We start from the raw sequence: 15,496 nt of genomic DNA, 5'->3' as shown, positions 1-15,496 counted from the left end.
CTCACTGGCAACTTCCTGGTGATTACCCTTCCAAAGATTCTCTTCAGAAATGCAGGAAAATTTTGTCAAGTTAGGCATTTGTTTTTGAAATTGTCACAACAGAGTATTGATCATCACACCTGAACACATTCCCAATGTCTGTTCCTAAGTATACATGAAAAAGAAACTCTTTAAAAGCATGCTTCATGGGCTGGCTGAGGCTTATTAGGATATTTCCTAGCTTGCAAGGAAATAGATAGCTTGTTCAACTTGTAAGAACAGCCATACAGTGTAAAACACACTTTAAAATTCTGGGAAGACATAGTTTATCTCCAAATATCACAGAGTCAATATCAACATGACAAAATATGTTATGAAGTTAGCTCAGGTATCAGAAAGGGTACTGTCTAATCATTTCTCTGGGGTACCTTCCCCTTTTTGGACTTAGTTTTACTAATTAGTCCACTACCATGACTGTTCATCTTCTAGAACCTAAGAAACCACAGTATCACTGAGCATGTGAAAATGTTAAGCCACTTCTGCTAAACATCTGATGCGGTCTGCCTGTATGCATTTCTCCTTATGAAACAAAGTGAAAGTAGATTTAGCTAGTATGACAAATATTGCTTACACTGTGCAATGATGCAATTGTCATACAAACAGGAAATCTTGGCTGAAATTTATAGGTTGAGTAGCAAACAGATAATCAAACTTTTGTTCCATGAATGGCAAGAAATACTAGATGTAAATCTCAGTGAATAAACAGCTGTCAAATGGGCGTAATGCACAGGCCAACTTTTAGAAGCACTGAAACAAGAGGATGAAGAAAAAACAGCTAACATTTGGCAGATCAACGACACACATCTGATTAAAATAATAGTCACACTTGATAGCTTTTTCAGCAAAAGATATTAGAGAGGTGGGAAGGGTGAGCAGCCCACAGGAAAAATGCTTCCAGTGAAGTAGGAGAATACATGAGGAAGTAACTGTGGGTTGCAGTGGTCAGCATCCTCTATCAGTCCTTGGGAAGTAAATGTAAATTATTTACCATTTTTTTCAGTGAGTCACCTCTACCAACAAATTTCTGATAATTATACTTAGATCTGGCAACAGGCAAAATGGAAGGACTATGAACTACTGATTTTTGCTAAGAATGAAAAAAACAGGAAATTTACTGTGATATGGGTGTATTGATCCTTGGGGAGCTGGCATTTCTGGAAGCCAAGTGTTAGTGGTGGAGAGAGCTTCAGATGAAAGGCGTTCTCATCTAAAATGGTAAGTGATGGATGAACGTTGTGGTAATAATTGCCATACATAGTCAGAAGTGAAGAATAAAACCTTCCGAATTTCTTAAAAAAAAAACGTGTTTTTCCTTTTAGAGATTTATCTGACAGATTATTTGGCTAAATGGACCTTTGTTTAGATTTAAAATGGCAAATCTTACAACCTTGAAAAAGAAATTCTTTGGCCATAAGATCCAGTGATCTAATTTTCTTCTTAGCTGCAAAGAAAAAAAACCAAAGCCACTCATATATATTCCAGTCGTACTTGGTAGAAACTGAACCAAGTACTCTTAACAGTTGTTGACAATACTGTCTACCACAGAACATTAACAGTTCTCCTCAGAAATCTGTAATGACAAGAATGGACTTAATATCGTCATGTGCTATGACAACAGCTTCTACTTTAGAACACACTAATTTTTTTGGAGGCTTAAAGGTCTGTTAGAAGTCTTATGAAGGGCCCCAATGTAATCCTAGGGGTTCCCGGACTTGAAAGAAGAACACATATTGCCACTATGAGCTCTGACAACTGAAATATCCATCTTAGAGAGGATCCCAAATGAACATAAAGCAATTAACTTAAAATCAAAACTTAAACAGAACTATGGCCTCCTCTTAACCCTCCTCTTGGTTTTAGAAGAAGGTGGTGTTTGTTACAGCTTTTAATGATGATAACAATAGATGACAATTTAAAGTAAATTCCTTATAAATTTCTGAGAACAATTTTGAAAGAATTCAAGAAAAATAACAAGTTGTTTTCTTTGTTTTAACAAATTCTGTGGAATTTTTGCATGATATTGCTGACACTTATCCTTAAAGGACTAATACACAATACAGTTCTGAAAATTATAGGCAAGGGAGTATCACGTTTAAGTCAAGGATAAGTTTCCTTCATTACGGTTTGCTACTTTCAAAGTTTCATTTGATGTCTATGAGCCAAAAAGCTTTTGCACACTCTGACCAGTTTCAGCAAGACGATATCATCAAGAAATTCAGTTGTCTATCTTCATCTATTTGCAGGATGGTATTATAGCGTTACATCATTCTGCTGTCTGTCATAAAGTTTTCCATTATTAGAGACAGTTTTCAATTGCCTAGAACTTTGCCCAGCTTCGTCTGTTTGGACTGAAATTTGTCTTGCTGAGTGTTTACTGAAAGCCAAATTATCTTGGAAAGTGCAAGTGAAAATAATATGGTTATTTCTAAGAATGATATTAACAAATATATGTGAGTGTGTGTATGATGAGAGAGTGAGAGATCATTTATCATAAAAGTTTTCTATCCAGTTCTGATGTCTTGGAGAAGGGTAGTGTCTTGCTACGGCTCTTACCTATTCTTTTTGCTGCATTGGAAATACAAAATTAAGAGAATTTTTTCAGACAGACCTATGTGATTGTAGCACATATTAGCTTGGTTGGCACAAAGTGGCCAAAAATGACAAAAATAACTTCCTTGCTACAGAATGTATCCGCTTGCCAACTCTGTGACCTTGTCAAGTCAGACAGTACACCACACCAAGCAAGGAATCCCTACACATCTGCTCCTTTTGAAAAGCATCCACATGAAAGAGGTGAATCCAATTTTGCTTTTTAAGCTGTGTACCTCCTAGAATCTATTTGACTTGGAAGCAGGTTCTGATGCCGATTTTACTATTAAAAATTTAGGGCTATTGCATGGTCAAATATTAAGCATTCATGATACATCAGAATTAAGGATGCCAGGTATCTTAATTTCTGTCTAACCTGTGTATGCATGTTTGTATGTTTGTAGCCTTATCACTTGATATTGTCACTTCCTTTAAAATCCAGCTTATATAATGACTTTTATCACTTAGGGGGCAAATAATTCAGTATTTTGATTTCTTATAATTTGTCTTTCAGTGTTCAAAGTACAACATTCAAATGCTGATTTGAATAAAAAGATATCCGTTCCATGGCTCATAAGCTTCTTCATAAGAGTTTCTAAAACTTTCAAATTAATTCACACATAATTTTTTTTTTTAATTCCCGATTCATGGACACTGCACAAAGCAATTAAGTCCAAAACTAGAGCCTAGAAGAAACTTCTAGCCCATTCAGTGGCAAATTCTGAATCTCCACCCTACAGACAATGTCAATATGCTCTAGCTTGCACAATCTGAACTGAGAAACAGAGCTCACACTCTGACACAACTAGAAAGTATAAATATAACCACTGATTTTCAGCACAATGGTGTCTGAGTGTTTCATAAATATCAGCATCCCATGATGTGAGAATATAGCTCTAGTATCATGTTACAGGTAGGCAGTTGAAGCAAACAGATTAGGGGACATGGGGTAAAAAAAGATAAGGAGGCTCACATAAAGGGAAAATGAAACGTGAAATCACTTTCCGTCAGAATGCTCATTTGGGATACATGAGAACACAGATTAATTTCTCTTTTAGTTTGAAGCAGTTTGAACCAACATCGTTCCATGTTATTCTGAAAGGGATTGTGCTCTCAGTCTTTCTTGCAGTCTTCCCCCTTTCATAGGCAATTTTAGCAGTTATTGAATCAAAGAATCAAAGGGAGACAGAAAAACTTGTATGTGCTCAGGCACTATTGTCCTCCCCTGCAATGTGGATGACCTTGGCTCAAATCCCCAGTCAGGCAAAGGACAGAACTAAACCTTGTTTTTTCACATCTTTTGTTAATGCTTCTTTGTAAAGATCTTTAACTGTTCAAAGTAGATTATGATTGGCTACAGTTGTACTTGGGAAAGCTCAGCTTGCTATAGATCAGATGGCAGGATCTCAGATTGGATATTCAGAAAAGTTTAGATGAAGTATCTTGCTTCACTTCTGTGGGAGAAAGCAGGAAAATATCTAGTTCTCAAGCTCAGTATTCAACTGTCTTCATCACGTGACCACTTTATTTTTTTTCCCTAGAGTTTTCTTTATCATCAGCTATACAATTTCCTACTCCAACAACACAGGAGGAAAGAGTCCTGGAGACAACTTACCTCAATGTATGTCCTTGATCAATTACTTCATCGCTGCCTTTCCTGTGGTGCTAGGCAAGGACCAAGGTAAATGATAGAATTTTGGTGTACAAATAAGATATTTTCATGAAGTGTAACAAAATCTGTGGATCTCAAGTTGCAAAAATCTTCCTTTTTTTTTTTTTTTAATCTAGTAATAATGGAAGGTAAAGAGGAAAAAATTAACTTTGAAAGAATGCTTTATATTTACCTTACCTACACAACTGTTTGGCTCTGAAAAATTTTGTCGAAGTTAAAAACCAAAGCAAAACAAAACTTAGGCTACTTGTCAGTTTGTATTAATCACACACACATAACCACAGGTTTAAAAACTTCTCAATATTCTTAAGGCAGTCATAATCTATTTTTCTTTTCTTACTATGCTGCATCTTTTAAATATATGCTTCATTTCTTTGTCATCTGGCTCTGTCTCATGTTGGAATTGCTCCCTGCTGTTAATTAGAGGTGACTATGATTTGATTAATCTCAAACATGTGTTATATATGCACAATATGGAAAACTGTATTCTATATTTTTCTACTTAAAACATGCTTGAATGTAATGGAAATAAGCCAAACATTTTTTAATGACCGAGAACCTAATCTTATCACGATGAACAGTATGGATATGATCAAAGTAAAACATTCTAATCCATTTGAAGTGTTAAAAGTTCACAGAAATATACACTAATCATGCACAGTATTTCTCAATATAATAGAAACAGGATATCAAATACATGAATGCATACCATCTGAGCATCATTGCTATGTGTAAATCATAAGTTCTCCACCTCTCTCTCCATTTCCACAAAGTTTTGTTTCAGTCTGACAATTTACTTTTCCTGGTCCCACACTGTTGGCATGGTTCCCATGTAGATTTTTTGAAGACACTACTCACATTTTTCAGACCTAAGGAGCTAGCAGTCAACAACGGCTATAACATTTCCATATTATTTCATAAAGCTCTTGGTCTTGAAAGGTCTTTAATAACTAAAGTACAAATGTAAGCTAATTTATTAGGACAGGATTATTCATATACTTAAATTTTGAAGTTAGCCATTATACAATTATATAAGAAAAGTTCACTACATAAGGAAAGTTAAGCATGTGATTAAATGTTTTCTGAGTTTATAAGCATCTTGAAAGATCACTCCTAAATAGAAAAGTTTTGAATACTTTATGCCACATTAACATAACTGTCCATGCATTTTTTTGTGAAAAAAAAAAAAAAAAAGTACTGTGAGTATTAAAAAAGTTATCTAAGAGATTTCCTTAGGCTATTCAAGTGACATTATTATAAGTAAGTTAAATTTAACAATTTTAGTATTTATAAATGACAATTATTTAATTTGCTGGCTGTAACTTTTTTGATGTAGAACTTTGTTGTTATTATTATAATTATTATACAGCTTCCAGTGGTAAGTGAAATATAATTCTAATTAATTTTTCCTACATCTGTATACAAATCAATAACTGTACGCTTCCCAAAGGAGAAGCATGTTGTATGGCCCTCCAAGTTCCTAATGAATGCAGATAAGCTGACCTTTCTCTGACAACTATGAATATTGTTTCACAATTTTGCCATTGAAATTGCTGCAATCAGCAACTCATACAGCAAATATGGGGCCAATATTAGTTGTAAATAAATACTCATTGCAAGAAGGTGTATTGTATAGTTACCATAGTGAACAAACTTTATGCTTTTGGGAATCAGTTCCCCTAACATATTTTGTTGAGTAAGGCCTTCAAAGAAAACATGAATGCCCTCTTTACTTGTATTTAAAAAAGGAGTATCTTCTATATCCTTGAAATATTCTAGTTTTAATTCTCCTTTTTTAAAATTGTTTGAAATACAAATACCTTCAAACCTTTAACTATACTTTCTAACATAACACCTTTTTCATAAGTAGGGCATTGAACCTGAAATGGAAGGAAGATTACAGTCAGAAATAAAAAAGCAGGATTCTGAATTTAAAGGGGGCAATATGTCCATGAAAATTCAGTATTTCTCATGCAATGATATAATAAAACTGTGAATGAAAACAACAGATATGAAACAATGAGCTACTGTAGTACTACTACGTCTAGTATTTCTTCTCATAAACACTTTTCAAAGAGTGCTGGAAAAATTAACGTATAAATGAAATGTATAGCACATTTTTAACTTCTATTTTAAAATGAAAGCCTATAAAGGTTTAGGAGGAATTGAAATTTGGAACACTTGCAATAGATCTTTCTATTTTCTACAAAACATTAAAAATGTCTATGAAAATGCTATTTAGAACAGATTTGAAGAAATAGTACATATATTAAACACATTAATTACAGATGCATATTGAAATCAGAGACAGCAACAGAATCCAAGAAAAAGAAACAATAAAATGTTCTGGTTTATCATTTCTATTCAGCAAAAAACTGGAAAAACATATGGCTGAAAAATACCAGCCCCAACTGTATACTATATTAATTAATATGTTTAAAAGTGTCCTTGTTTTGAAGACAGAACTTATTAAATTCTTCAAATTAATTTCACTAAAGTTATTAGTTCTCTTTGTCCTATTTTCATGTTTTGCAATAAGTAAGGTCTGATTTAATAAGCTTTCAATGCTCAGAGATCATAATAGAATATCAACTAATGCCAGGTTCATATAGTATGTGTGATATTTTAAAAGAACAGTCCTTTCTTGATGACATTTCCTCAAGATCTCTACTCCCATACTTGTAATTCTTTCATGTTCAGAATGAATCCCTGCTACATCTCATTCAATATTGATCTTCAAGGCATTTCTCCCAGTCCTTTTCCCAGTGTGGTCACTGAACAGTATAAAAGTTCAATAGGAAGATCAGCTGCTTATCCACTTTTTGCTAAAGCAATTTGTATTATGGATTTATTTTAGCAGTCTACAGTGGCAGTTGCTGTTTTTACTATTTAAATGCTTTGATTATCTGACCTTGCTTACTTTATCTTTTTAAGTGCTGTGCATGGGCTTTAAAGTTGATCAATAAATGGGGATTCCTCCACCACATTATGTTGAAATCAATCCTTATTCAGACTATTTGTATTTCACTCTTATGAGTCCATCTGTCTTTCTTAATTTTATATTCTCTTTTCTTAAATAATTTTGCCTGCCACTGCAAATGCTTACTGTCAGGTAGATTTCCGTTGCAATCAATTCAGCTTTTCCCAGTAGTAACTGTAGTCTCTGGGAAGACACAAATGTATAGGATCATATCCTATACCTGGAGAGTCATCTCCTATATTATTATTATTATTTTATTTATTTATGTAAGTATTTGTGTCATAAGTACTGTGAAAGTCAATAAATGCAAATTTTTTCTTACTTCAGGTCTTTTTCCAGTAATGTTTAGAAAACAAAGGGTTCTTGGACTCCCTAACTATAGCTTTATAGTTTTATGTTTATAGTTTTATGTCCTCTGCATTAAAATCAAACTAAATGGTACAAGCTTATTAAAATTTTTGAGATATTCAATTTCGATGAGAGAAACAGATAAAGTAATGGAGCCAGCCAGCCTTCAGCTATGTCACAGTAGACCTTAGAATTCTCTGATCAAATTAAAGAACTATAACTAGTCCTGAATTTTTGCAGTGCAAAAAATTGCAACCTCTGAGAAACATTTCTTTATATATGGTATCTAATTTATTTAATATAGATAAACATTTAAAATATTTCAATTTTTTTAACTTCTTAAAAATTTTAAAGTTTACCTTGCTTAATTCATAATGAAAAGGTTAGCATAGCTGTAAGAAGTCTTAACATGGATATGTCAAAACAGAAAAGGAAAAAGAAACTAAATATAAAGTCTAACAATGCAGTTAACATGCTATTCACGGAGTCCTGAGCACTTAGGGGATTATCCACAAAGAACATATAAAACTTACTGAATTACTAGTTTGATCTCATTTAAACATCTCCACAAATGTTCAGAAAAGGGAATACCATTTCCCCTTTCTTTAACTAAATCACATATACACACAAACATTCATTTGGATTTCCATTAAATTAATCTGAATTGAAATACAGTCAGTCACTTCACTGATTTCCTGTAAAGCTTACATCATAATTCACTACTCCTATAATAAAGCATCACAATTGCAAAATAAAATCATGACCAATGCTTAATATTAAAATAGTTTTCATCTTCAATCTTGCAAACTTGTGAACAGGTTTTTACTTGTTTATAAGGTAATTGGTTTTGTGAAACTGCTGCCATTCATATATGTTTGAAAGACTGAGGCCTAGAATGCCATTAAGATTTCATACTACTTCACTCAGCTTGCTAGACAATACATTGTTTTTCCATGCATTGAAAGAAACTTACCTGCTTCTTCAAATTTTCTAGTTCTTCAGCTGATTGAAACTATTTCTGCTTATTCCAGGTTATTCCAGGTCTGGTGGACATGGGCCTTGAGAAGCTGGTATTCTTCCTCTTTCTTTCATGCTGTTATTCTTACCTTAAAGTTCTGCACACTTTTCCTCATTTTTAAGAGGAAATAGGAATTATTCCAATATAAGTTTGACAGTGGTAAACAAAGAGAACCTTTTACAGTGGCTGGGAACATTTCTGCCTCAGTTGTAGCTCCATATGGTGCACACTGTGATGTCTCTGATGAGAGGGGAAAGACAAAAGGGGACATGACCACAAATATCTTAAACATTCATATAATTAGAAGACATTAATATTAACATAGAAAAAATAATGGAAAAACAGAGGTTTAAATCATAATAGTAACAATGATGAATATTTGGCCTATTTTGTGAAAGCTATTATTAAACTTATGTTAAAAGCATCTTCCTAGTGAAAGTAAGCACATAAAGTAACTAATACTAGGCAGTGACTAAATGAAGAAAAACAGATCAGGATTTTTACTGGTAATTGTGTATGTGCATGAAAGAGAAATGGCTGTGGCATCTAGTATAGAATGTAACCCATACTGAAAAAAGCAGCAAATATGCAACAGTTCCTCGCACAATGGCATGATGCCATTTTTGTTCTTTTCTGGAAATGGATAATTTCAGAAATGCAAAATAATGGTTTCTAAGATTTCCCTATTTAAAACTTCAGTATGTATACATATACTTTTTAAATGATTGACTAGTAATTGTATTGAAATCCTGCCCTCTCAGTACTTTTATAAAGAATTTTAGTTAATGCAGGATGTCAATCCTGAAGAAGAATCAGTTTTTACTGATAATTCATTTCAGATTTTCAGGGGAGCATTCTGTCTCTCCTTTTAAAATTCCACTAAGAAACGCACCTATTTCATTATGGGGCAAATTCCTTTAAGCTGTTCTGGAATTTGTAGGTGTAAGGAAGGGGGATGCTTTTGTCACAGTCTTAGCCACTTAGAAAATAAAAATTAAAATGCAAAGGAGGATAAGAATTACTAGAAGGTGTTACACAATAGCATCTAGTAAACGGTGGGAGGAAGGGCTCGACTTATGCAATACTTACTAACATCACTTGTGAAGATTTTTCATTTTATTGTGACAGCAAAGGGAAAATTTAGAAGAATTCACTGCACCAAATATTATGCATTTCTGCAGAGCACAGCTTAAAAAAGACAAGTCCATACTATTTCTCTCAGGTGGGTAAATGTTAAGAGAGAAGAATCCAAGTTTCATGATGCAGCAGCACAAAGCTGGGAAGTGAAAATTATGTTGCAGCAGAGTCTTGAAAATATGACTGTAAAAGTTAATCAATAAAATGTCTATTCCTGTCTATTCACTAGAGGCCGCAGCTGCATAGCTTCACACAATCGATACTACAAATTATTACGATTTCCAGGTTCCCACTGGACATTCTGAACAAATCTTTCAAGTGTAACAGGCTTATACTGGAGGGGGTGGGGGTGTTACCTTGGGTTTATTTCCTCCAGAATAAGTATACAACAAACAAAGGTTGTGACTTCTAAAAATTTCAGTTGTTTCTCTCTGAAATACATGTATTTTGGGCACCCTGTGAAATTAGCAGAAAATATTTTTATTCTATTTTAGAACTAAATATTTTTATTCTCGTAAACTAATAAATATAGTGGAGCTTCTATTGTTTTTAAATCCTAGTCAACCATTTGCTTTTTTCACCACTTCCAGGAAAAATTACTTTTAATGTATAACCTCACAACAAGGAAATAAAAGCATACAGAAATGGACTTTTCCCCTCAAAGGCCCCACAACAGCTAGAGCAGATTATCAGCTCTCTGTGTAGTTTTAACTGACCAATTTATGCTGCTGCATTTTTCTTTGTATGGTTTTATGCTCTCGCCTTGATACCAGCTGCATTTACCAGATTCATGAAGTAGGAAGGTAGGTAAAGTCCAGGACTGTATGACTTTGAATAAGTCAGCACCAAAGGGATGCTACTTTACAACACATGCAGTACCCTTCATAGTGACTGAACATAACCCTTATGACATTCCCTGTCCCAGAACACCCAGGGGACAGAGATCCATTGTTCTTTCTGTCTCCCAAGGAACAGAAGAGAGCAGATACTGACTGGCACAGCATGACTGTTTTCAGGTACACAGTAAGATGTTATTTTAAAGAGGGATTTTAATATTTAAAATCTCCAACTTTGTTGTTCAGTTTTTAGCTTTGTTAGTTCAACTTTATTAAAGTGGTTTTAAATCTGCAGTTTTAATTTTCCAGGTTCAACAAATACTTGGCTGACTGTGATCCTGCAGTAATAAGTCAGAGTACTTTTAAAAAGCAATGGTATCATAAATTTAAGGTTAAAACTTAAGAGTCAATAAAAATATTTTATCATCTATAGAGCTAAGAAAAGATTCCCCTAACTCAAAATTTATTATGCTTATGTACTAAAGTAAGAAACTTCCAAAGTCATGGAACAAACATAGAAAATAGAACAGAAAAAGGTAGGTTGGTTAATTTTTGCATGTCAACAGATTCATTCAAGTTTTATTTGTTCACACAAAGTATAATATAAATCTATTAAAAAGTCCCTGTGAAAGTCTTCTAAAGATTATCATTTGGCCTTCTATTTCAACATTATTTAAACTCATTTCCCTGAACTTTTGCAAAACTCTTGCTCTCTCAAAAGCTGTATTTCATCACACAATCGATCAGTTACAGCTGGGAGTTTCAATCCATCCCGCCCCCCCCACACACACACTATCTCACACTAAGTTACCACAACCAGTAGTCGTAGAAGTTTGTAACCTTTTTATTTTCAAAGATACATCTACAAGAATTGGCCTAACGTGGAATTTTGGCAACAGAGGAATCAGTTGAAATGGTTAAGCAAACCCACTGTGGCAAAAGATTCAAGCTAGGTTAGAAAAGTAAATCAGTGACACTATTCTCCCTAGAGAAGCACTAGTAATGTCTTTAGAGATATAACTACAGGTTGAAAACCACCAAGCTATTTTATTTAAAGAAATGAAGACACATTACTGGAGAGAATGTTTTTTCCATGAAACTTTTCCCAGTCTTCAGCAGAAAAATTAACTTTAAACATTTGAACTACAGAAAGGATTAAGTTCCAGTCTAAAAGTCATTTACACTGAACATACATTTTCATATTTTGATTCGAGATGCATGATGTTTATGGCATCTGAACTTAGCAAACCTTCTCTCAGAGGAGATTTGTGCAGATAGTCTTTGATGCTTGCCACAAATCTGAGATAAAACATTTAGCTTAAAATGTTCAGTCCACCACTAAATGAACAGACTTCTTTTTGCAGCCAAGCTCTCTCGTATAAAGTATTCATCTATGCTATTACGCTGTGGTATTATAGAACAGCTTGAGATTCTGTCTGTATATTTAGCAATTGCTTAATATAACATAACTTTAGTAAGAACAGAGTAACTGTTTGCATACAAAAAGAATCAGCTGAAGGGAGTAATTTTTACCATACTCTAAATCTTGAAAAATCTGAATAAAGAATCAGTTTGTGGCTCAATATAAAAATATAGCTAACATTAAGCTAATTTTTAAAAGCTAATTGTTGAACACTGCTACTTTTTAATGAAATCCTGAGAGTTAGCATTCAGTCTAGTAGATACTAAATTTGGCTGGCAAGAGCAGAAGTACTTTTTTCAGTGTAAACTTTTCTAAAGTATACAGTATGCATTTTTTTCTTCATTTATTTTAGCAATCTCATATGTGCCTTGCTGTTGTGACTAAAAGTTCAAACACAAAATTTCCTTTAATTTGGTAGTGTCTTGCTTAGAGGCAACTTCTTTAACAAAAAGAAAGACAATAAGACCCATATGTAACCTTTGGTCTCTAAAAAGAGGAAGATGAGAATGCCATTAATAGATAGGTAATAAATAATTACACATACTATTCTACTTCAACATTACAAAATCTTTTTAATTTCAAAAGCAAAGCATACCGCTAATAATAGTATTTTTTATCATTCAATTTTTAAAGTGTAGAATATATTTTAAAGCGTACATTAATCAATCATTTAGATTTAATAGTTTATTCAACAGAGTTATAGAACACATTTACACTGCATCTTACCTGAGAGAAATGATTAATACAGTACATATTAAAAGGATTTACTGTTGACTTTAATGTCTTCTGTTCCTTGAATACTGAAAAAGCAGTAACTCACTTGTAATCACTAATTTCTTCTTCAGAAGCTATAATATGTTCTCTCAGGGTCTTCAGCTCTGTCTGTGATTTTCTACTGTTCTGTTCTTGGCGAACTGTTTCTGCTATTTGCTCACTTAGCTGCTCTTGAGTTGCTTTCAAGCTGGATTCCATTAGAAGAAGTTTTTCATCTTGACTGGCAAGTTCTTGGGCTGAAAGATAAAAAAAAAAAAAAAAAAAAGGCATTACATTTTAAACCCAAGCCGAGAGATATTTTAGTTTTAAATGTAGTGCAGTGCAACCCTCTGTAAGAGCTGGGCTAATATTGTTTTCAGGAGGAGAACATCACTCAGTTCCCAGATCTTGAGAGGAAAATGTACCACAAACATATTAATAGCTGGCTTAAGTCTCTTTCATTGTATTCCAGTAAACTTAAATAAAGAAACTTGGATTCAATATTCTGCAAACATTTAAACCTCTACCAAATCTTACTGTATATACATATATTCAGTATTTACTTCATTCTAAAGCAAACACCTATTGCCTTCGTATTTGATAACGTAAGTCAATCTAGAATTCAAAATCACAATTTTGAAAAGATAGCAGATTTTCTACCATTTTACAATTATAATGTATATAATGTAAGCTCAAAGTCTTCGATTTCATTACGATTTTTCATGAATTACAGAGCACATACATAGTAAAAACCTGTTCTTTTCCAAGGTCATCCAATAGATGGCAATCTTTCCTTAGACCAAAAGAAACCATAGCTGTACACTGCCAGCTCTCTCAGAAAAATAAGTGATTTAAGACAAAGACATTTTTCCTTTGTTCTTTGTTGACCATTTTCCTAAAAGATATATGTACACAGGTTTTAATTTAAATATTTGACCCTTAGTATGTGCATGCATGAGTTTGTGCGGGTGTGTGGATGTATGTGTACATGCTCAGACACAAATCCACACACATGTATTTGTTTTTATACTCTTTCATAAATATATGGCTTCAGGCATATAGGCACATTTAGTCCCCAGGTTTAAGATATCATGGAATAAAACTAATCATTAAAACAAGTGCTTCACACAAGCATTTTATAGTACGCATTCCCTTCATTACGTAGTACTCAAATGATTTTGAAATTTGACACCAGAAAATTTAAGAAATTAAGAAGCTTTTAGTGATAGCACTTCAGTAAGTATCATAAAGGAGGAGTTCACATGATCATAAATAAAAAAGCCTTTTTTTAATGTGCCGTAGTATAATATTAAAGAGTGATAAGTACACAAGGCTTCAATGAAGTCAGAAAACAGCATTTTCCAGGCTTAGATGGACAGAATACTTTAAAGAAAAACCTTTGTACTCTGTTAACATGATTCTGCATTTATTGTCTAACGTCCGACAACATTCACAATATGCACAGGACCTAAATTCAGCTATCATATCTACTTTTATGAATTCAGAATATCCAGAAGATCAATTTCTTTATATAAAAAATTGCTTTGTTCTTTTCTCATCGACAGTAACAGAACCCCACTTCTCACAAAACACAACAACAGTTACCATTTCTGTCATTAAAAGTAACGTATACAAACTGTATAAATTTGTTCCTCAGGAAGGTGCACAGCTAACATTAACAGCTAAATGCTTAACAAACAGTACATATCACCCACAGCTCATCTTTACTGAGCACCAAGCAAACCTGAATCTCCGTGAACTAATGAGTTAAACAGTTATTAATGTCAACACATGTTAAAAAAGTACAGTATAATAAACAACTTACAACAGGCTTGCTTTCATATCTTAAAAGTCAGCAATTTTTGTATAGACAAGCCAAAGCTGCTGTCATTCAATAAGAAATATAATATATAACAAAATTCTATTTGTCGGTACATTTTGGACCCATTTCTGCAATACATTTGTGCGTAACTTTCCTGTGCTAGATGGTCTCGTTTAAGTCAATATGACTGCTTATTTTATTAATGTTAATTATCTGTGGGCTCCTAGTATTTGATCTGGGTGTGAAATCAAAAAAGAGTAAATATTTTACATGTAATACTTCTTCCACTTAAAGTTTTTCAGCTGTTGGTTTTTTTTGTTTGTTTGGGGTTTGGTGGTTTTTTGTGGTTTTTTGTTTGTTTGTTTGTTTGTTTGTTTAATGTAGAATATGATCCTTTGTATGTCACATTGAATATATTCAGGTATAAAGAATTTTTAAGTCACTGTCTATTTTATTTTAAATAACATTATCTGTATTATCCAGAAATGGGTATTTTGCAATACTTTAAAAGTTCTTAGAAGTAGTTTAGAGGTCTGATACGTTGCCTGGAGGTGGAATTATCTTCCAAAATGTATTTTGTTTATATCAGTGTTGGTTTGTAAACAGATCTAACAAAACATATTTTGTATTTGGCATACCTATTTAAACATATAAAACATTATTTAGTCACTATTTTTACTAGTCTGTTTTAACTAACAATGTCCTGGTAAAAAAGGGTTAAATTATTTTAAGTTTACCTATGCCTTGGACTTGAGCCTTGGTTGATCCCAAGCCAGAGGCACTAGCAGCTGCATGCTTTATTTACAATCCCTTTGTCAGACTTACAACTGCCCCAGGCTATAACATAGTGTACCTAATGTTCAAACTGGCAGGTAATCT

At 33.3% G+C, this 15,496-nt stretch overlaps 1 long non-coding RNA gene across 1 annotated transcript; it reads right to left on the bottom strand.

The window, feature by feature from the left end:
• Window positions 1-4,227: 4,227 nt before the first annotated feature.
• Window positions 4,228-13,247, bottom strand: LOC142053963 (uncharacterized). Its single transcript, XR_012659396.1, has 4 exons — window positions 12,769-13,247; window positions 8,602-8,886; window positions 5,010-5,177; window positions 4,228-4,293 (listed from the first exon to the last, which is right to left on the bottom strand). It is a non-coding gene; the product is annotated as an uncharacterized LOC142053963 (long non-coding RNA).
• Between the last annotated feature and the right edge of the window lie 2,249 nt (window positions 13,248-15,496).

Source organism: Phalacrocorax aristotelis, chromosome 2 (assembly GCF_949628215.1).
Source record: "Phalacrocorax aristotelis chromosome 2, bGulAri2.1, whole genome shotgun sequence".
Lineage (NCBI taxonomy): Eukaryota > Metazoa > Chordata > Aves > Suliformes > Phalacrocoracidae > Phalacrocorax > Phalacrocorax aristotelis.
This window is presented reverse-complemented; position numbering and strand designations above follow the sequence as displayed.